At 36.5% G+C, this 7,277-nt stretch overlaps 1 protein-coding gene across 4 annotated transcripts in view; it reads right to left on the reverse strand.

Annotated features, from left to right (window-relative positions):
- The window catches only part of GRIK2 (glutamate receptor, ionotropic, kainate 2), a 1,103,729-nt gene that overhangs the window by 852,237 nt on the left and 244,215 nt on the right, over positions 1-7,277 (reverse strand). The gene's annotated exons all lie outside the window — the stretch shown is intronic.

A 7,277-nucleotide genomic window follows, 5' to 3' on the forward strand; every position in this document is an offset into this window, starting at 1 on the left:
ATAGAATAACTAAGGGAAGCTAAAAAAATAATTAAAATAATTTCACTGACCTGAATTGCAACCTGTTAATTTATCTAATAAACTCAATAATGTCCAGTCTGTGTCAGTGAAGTCTATATAGCTATTGCAACAGAATCTAACCCAACAGAATAGTAGAATTGGTTTTGGAATTAGTAGGAAGAGGCATAGGATCGTGAGGGGTACCTCTGACCTTGTGGGAACTGATTTTGTACTGGGATCTTGTTGATGGGGACAGTTACACTTTTTGGAGACAGCAGATGTCAGACTTGACTTTCCTCACACTGCATCTGCTCTTTTTTACCTCATATGTATGTCAATGTTAGACAATTAACAAAAAACACTGAAGAACAACTAATGCATTTGCTTAAGATATTATCAGAAAAAAAGATGTCTTGAAGATAAAACAGTCAGACATAGGATAGTGAAAAGTCATCTAAAAAACTTGAGACTTAAAATCAGGATTGTCTAGCCCGTGGATAATAATATTAAGCTTGGTAAAGTGAGAGTCAGTGAAAATTAAGATAGTCAACAAGATGGATTCACATAATCACAGCGAAAGTGGACTAAAAAGTAGCAACAATTAAAAAAATAGCAAAAATTATGAAGATGGTGTAAGATAGATGGCAAGTAATAAGGTGAATGGTCAAAAACATCCAACTTCTTTTGTGAAGGTTTAGTCATATAATTTGCATATTCTGTGACTAGGTTGTTTGTCATTTTGTTGTTGAGTTGTTGCAATTTTCTGTAGATTTTAGGGATTAAATTCTCATCAGATAACTAATTTAAGTTTTTCCCCTAAATTCACAGATTGTATATTTAATTTTATATAAAGTGATTTGATAAGAATTAAAAGTATAATTTTATTACAAGTGTATTTAAAAAAATTAAAGTATGCAACTAAAGAAATAGTATTTTATGGTATCTTGGCTGAAAATTTTCAATTCTATATATGTCTTTTTTCTGCCTAACCTTGAAGTCTAAATTCCTTTATGTAGAGGAGTTATGCTAAAATAGTTATCTGTTTCATAATGCAAATATGTCAAACTTGACATTGAAAACAAGAGTCAAGAATTACTTAGCCAGATGTTTTCTGAAAATCAGGAAAGCCATCACAAACATGCTGGTCGCCTAAGGAGAAATGCTCTACTAACCTTTTCAAGAACCCTGTAGTTACAATAGGAAACTCTAGTGGTCTGGTGGTCAGGAGCTGAGCTGCCAACCCAAAGGCATATGGTTGAAATCCACCAGCTGCTCTCTGAGAGAAAGATGGCAATCTTCTCCCATGTGATATACTGCCTCTGAAAAACTCACTGGAAGGTCAGCTATACATCAGTTATGACTCAATGGTCCCTTTTCAGCAGGAAGTAGCTAAGAGAATACGCCATCCCCTTTTCCTTATGAATCAGGGTGAAGTCTCTCTCAGGGAGGAGTGATAGGGAATGGCAAAAGACACACTGACAAAGGAGATTAATCAGAACTGGCTTTGACAAGCACTGTGGCAATTGGGCAATTAAAACAAACTTTGGGGGGGGAGAAGAAAGAACTGGGGAGGAGGGTAGAGAAAACAGTGCAACAATGAATGAATGAGAACCCAAAATGTCTGTAAATGTTCATTAAAACTAATAAAATTTAATAATAATTAAAAAAAAACCCTACTACTTAAAGCTAATCATTGCATTGGCCTATCACTGGTGTGAAAAGTTATTTAACTTGGTAAGCAATAATTCTTTCGTTTTGCCTCACTAGTCATAAAGCCAAAAGGAATCACCATAAAAGAAGCAGTAAAATCCAAATACCAAGTCCTAAAGTGGAAGAAAATTAAAACAACTAATTAGCAACTGGTGAAAGAATTTTTGAACAGCATACTTTCATTTTTATTGCAATGCTTTTCAATAATGAGTTTCCATTATGAGACAAAAAGATGATCAGGTATGGTGTGGAAATTAAATCAAATTGTATATCACGGTTAGATACTTTTCATGTCTTTTCTATTCAGTGTATAAGAGCTCTCAGTTTCGTATCATCATCACATATTATCCATTCACTCTCAAGTGGCTGCATAATAACATGATTGATTTGGAAAAAACTCAAAGTTTAAATCACTGTGTCATAACTGGGCAGGTATAATTTTGTTCAGCAATTATGTATCAAGAAACTATTTGGTGCCAGGCATTTTTATGACATTGTGGTGGATACCAAGGCAGGTACAATAAGTAGTTAGCAGTCTTATCTTCTACAGTAAAAAATAAAAGATAGATAGATAGATAGATAGATAGATAGATAGATAGATAGATAGATAGATAAAATCATTGCTGACAAGTTCAAACTGATTGATAGCTGACCCTTCAGTGTGTTTCCAAAGCTGATAATCACACAGAGGACACTTCCCATCTCTAGCTGCTGGTGGTTTTCACCCTTCAAAGCGGTACATCCCCTTAAGGATCCCAATACAGCTGCCTTTGAACTATACCATCAGAGTTTCTTACTTCCTAGCCAATCAAGCATACTTGGAGGACACAGACATTGAGTCTCAGTGAGAAAGAATTTCAATACTATGTTAATTGCCCTGATAGTAAAATGCCTACCATTTGACTGGATTAACAATGACATAAGCAGTATTTGAAGGACATCATCTCAGGGAAGTTACTTAGACTGGGTAGATTTGGTAAATATTAGGACCTAGAACAGTTAAGGGAGGTCTGAATTGTTTTCTTCCTTATTAGTGAGAATGTTCCTACCCACTCATTCTCTTGATTAATTTACCTAATGATTTCAATAGCAACAAAGTAGTATTTGTGAATATTCTAATTGGCTCTTTGAGTGGGTTGTACAGAACAAAAGTACTCTTAACTTTAAAAAGATCTTTTGTGTAAGCATGTGGATGTGTGGTAGTAGAAATGGCAAGAAAAATTCCAAGGACATAAAATCTGAGTTTACAAAAACATTTCAGAAGCTTTACCCAACACTGTTTCACAACCCTGTTCCTCTGAGTCCTTCTTTCACATGGGATTCCCTACTTCCTGTTTAATATTCTGCTCTTTCAATTATAGTTACTACTCTCTTATAACATCAATCAAGACTTTCTGATTTAAAACCTTTACTAAAGGATACATTCTCTTTCCTAGTGTCTAAGCAAAACTCTAGACATACACAAGCCAGATATGATGTCCAGCATAGGGCTGTCAGGTTAACTTTAATTCAACCAACTGGACATGATGATGGCTGAACCAGTACTGTCCACAGCACCAACTGTTCCTGTTGATAGTCAAAACCTAGGGAAGTTGGTATGTGCATGTCAGCATAGGCTGAGCTCTGAGATTCAAGATTTAAAGTATATATGGTTCTTAGCTGTGTCAGCCTTTCTCCTCATTGCTTTGATGCTGGTACACTTGGTACCTTGTAGAGATCCTTCCATTGCTCTGCAATTTGATCCCTGTCCTACAGAATCTGCTTGTTTTAACTGAGGTCTCAGATATCTCAGCCCCACTGTCTTTCATGATACAAATCTAACTTGCTCAATCAAAAGAGAGATCTTTTGACCTTGTCTTATTAGTTCAGTGTATAGACGGAGTCAGTGACCCTTATCTATCCACTAAACTCCATTTGGGATTTAACTGTGTATTTTCCATTATGACTATACAGTAAAATTGTAACCTGAATTTTTCTTCATGAAAAATATGTTCATTTTGTCAATAAATTGAATATGTACTATGTGCCAGAAAGTGGTGTAAATTCTGTGGTTTTAACAGAGAATAAACACAATTCCTCACTAGTAAGGTATTTCTAGAAAACAAAATATTTGTAGTAAAGAAGAATCCCAGGAATTGATACATACATTTCAAAACATATATTTTAAAGGGGCTCAAAAATTTGATGGAATGATAATTGAGAATGTAGGGGGAAAACAGTCACTTCCTGATGGCAAAGAACAATCAGTATGACCATCTTGTGTATCAGTCATTCCTAGGATGTTTATTACCTTGTATTTCAACTTTTAAAAAGTTTTCTTTTCTCCTTTGCTAACGGTGAGTTCCTAAATGACATTTTCTATTTCTCTGTGATACCTTGACAGAGACCTGACTTCGATGGTTGAATGCACGAGCATGAAGCAAGTACTGAGAAAGTTTGAGCCGCGAGCAATTTGATCATGCGTGTTTCCAACACGTTACAAGCAGAACCTAAGGGGCATGTAGCTTTGCAGCACTGACCAAACACCAGAGCCAAGGAGTTAGAACAAGGCAAAGTGGTTTTTATTTCCTATTGAACATCCCTGAACAACAGTGAATCAGTTAAAAGAAACCTCAGGTGGCAGGAAAGTTTTTCATTAGTTGCTTCTGAAGTGCCTAGAGAAATAAGCTTGTAATAGAATGCTGAGCACATCACTTTCCAATTCTCAGGTATACAGGGAGCAGTTTAGACACACCTGTGATGGGCAGAGCATGGTGATCAGTGGTATATTATGTGCACTCAAGCATGCCGAAGGCCAACGAGGTCCTTTGCATATACTGAGATTTCCCAACCATGCATAATGCCACAAAGAGGCAGAAACAATTCTCTGATGGGGAAGAACCACTCTTCAAGAATCTGTAACTATTATATTCTCTAATATGTCCATTGTTTGTCCTCTAAAAAATTTTTTTAAACCCCATGGCCTGGGAAATTGAGCTAAATGATTTGACTTCAAAGAAAACTTAAGCATAAGTAGGTGATAACCTACTATGAAGCTCTTGGGTGATGAAAATATTTACTTTGTTGTTGTTTTTGTTGTTATATACCATCAAATCGGAACTGACCCATAGCTGATCACCCGATGGATTTTCAAAAGCAGTTAAACTGCATTGGAAGAGGTTGTCTATCTTTCTCCCATGAAGCAGCTGGTAGATTTAAACAGTATACCTTTGAATTGGCAGCACAATTCCTTACCAGTAAGCCACCTGTGCTTCCTTCGATACTAAACTCCCAGCCTTGGAAGACAATCTACTTCTTAGCCTTAAAATTATTATACAACAGTTTTATTCTATGTATATGTAGTCGTCACATGGTTTAACTAACTTGACAGCAACAAACAACATGCTTCATGAGACCTATGATATATATCCAGAAGGTAAAAGTAAAAACTGGGGATTCTTTGATATAATTCAAGACTATTTTAGAAAACTTAATAATCTGAGGATCCCTAATCCTATCATATCAACCCTCCAACACCAGAAACTGCCCAATGTCTTTTTATTTAAATTTGGCAAGCTATTGGAAGTTGCTAAATTCAAAATTTATTTGAGTATAAAATCACAATAATGAACAAATATATTTCTAAATCTGTTTTTTGTATGGTATTAAGTTTTCTCCTACTTCTAAGGTCTTTTCTAAAACACAAAGAGAGTTCTTCTCGCCTATCTTCTGTTCATGGTACTACAAGAAAACCATACATGATTCTCAGTTCCATCATTGCCCCATGGTGACAGAGGTTACTAACAGACCAAATGAAGGAGTTGGAAACAACCTAAGTGCCCATCAACAAACGAATGGCTAGAGAAGCTGTGGTATATTCGCACAATGGAATACTATGCTGCATTAAAAAACAAGGAACTCATGCAATATTACTCAAAATGGTTGACTCTGGAGAACATTATGCTGAGTGAAATATCCCAGTCACAAAAGGACAAATATTACATGATGCCACTGTTGTAGAATGGGACTGTCCTTGGGGTTGGGGAGAGACTGAGTAAGATGGGTTCAATAATGTATGCTGCTCTGGAACAGAGAAGGGAGAAAACGGTTTAAAAGAGATATGTGATTAGGTATTTCGGTCATGACAGGAGTCTATAGCGATGGCTGGGGGAGGGTTTGTAAAATAATGAAAGAATCTTTTCTTTTACTTTTCCAAGAGGGTAATGTCTGGTGGGGGGGAGCCTGGGGAGGGGACAAATCTACAACAATGAATGAATGGAAATCCAAAGCCTCTGTAAATTTTCACTGAAATTAATAACAAATTTAAATTAAAAAAAAGAATTAGAGTAAGGATGGCAATGGAACCACCTTACCTCTGTAACTTGATTTGTGCCACTATTAGAACCTCTACTCAGAATATTATTGCTTTTCAATTTTTGACTCATGCACTTTTAACTTGTTAGTTAAATTTGTATCTTCTAGGCTGCAACACTTCCATGATGCATCTTCAAGGATATGAACATGTACGGCTAAGCACAATTGATAACAGTGCATCTAAATTCCCAAATCAATCTCCATAATAGTCTATGTGTTTCCTACTGCCAAGGGGGCCCTTTGGAGTAGTGAGAGAAGACATTCACCCTGAAACCCACAGCATCCCTTTTCAGCAGGAAGTAGCTAAGAGAATACGCCATCCCCTTTTCCTTATGAATCAAAGTGAAGTCTCTCTCAGGGAGGAGTGATAGGGAATGGCAAGGGACACACTGACAAAGCAGATTAATCAGAATTGGCTTTGACAAGCACTGTGGCAATTGGACAATTAAAACAGACATGGGGGGGAAAGAAGAACGAACTGGGGATGAAGGTGGAGAAAACAGTGCAACAATGAATGAATGAAAACCCAAAATCTCTGTAAATGTTCATTAAAACTAATAAAAACAAAAGAAAAGAAAAAAAGAAAGCATATCTAATATGTTTTCTTTATTATTAACTAATTATCTTGGTCAGATGCTGTTCTTTATGTGAAAGATTTATGCTAATCTTCCCAACCCATACCACTTGCCACATTACCAGAAAATCAAATGTCACCACATAAATAAATTCTGTCAATTGCAACAATACTATGCTGTTCTATTTGGAATTTGCGACAACGTAGAATTTCAAGCTGGAGAAAGGGAGAAGCAAATTGAAAATTAAAATTATACATGTAGCCATGAAGTTTATGTTTCGGTAAAAGCTCCCGTCTTTACACAAGGTTTCTCAGACTTGTGAATAGTGGTGAAATGAAATGGTTTCATAATTACCTATAACCTAGGATGGTATTCAGAGACAGATTTGAATAGGTTTTGAGGGTTCACAAAAGTGTATATCCCCAATTTTCCACATGCAAGAGTACCTTCTAAGCAACGTTTTGACAAATATCATACAGAGTACTTCCAAATAAGAAAGTATATTCTCCCCAGCGCTGGCTGAAAATCGCCTGTGACTTCATCCATAGCCACTGGTGAGAGTCAGCACCCAGAGGTATCAGGGGCTTTAAGCTCATTGCCCACTGCTGTGGTGTGGACAGCTGAAACCCAGGCCCCGAC

This window comes from Elephantulus edwardii, unplaced genomic scaffold (assembly GCF_000299155.1).
Source record: "Elephantulus edwardii isolate Elephantulus edwardi_28Jun2011 unplaced genomic scaffold, EleEdw1.0 scaffold00013, whole genome shotgun sequence".
Classification (NCBI taxonomy): domain Eukaryota; kingdom Metazoa; phylum Chordata; class Mammalia; order Macroscelidea; family Macroscelididae; genus Elephantulus; species Elephantulus edwardii.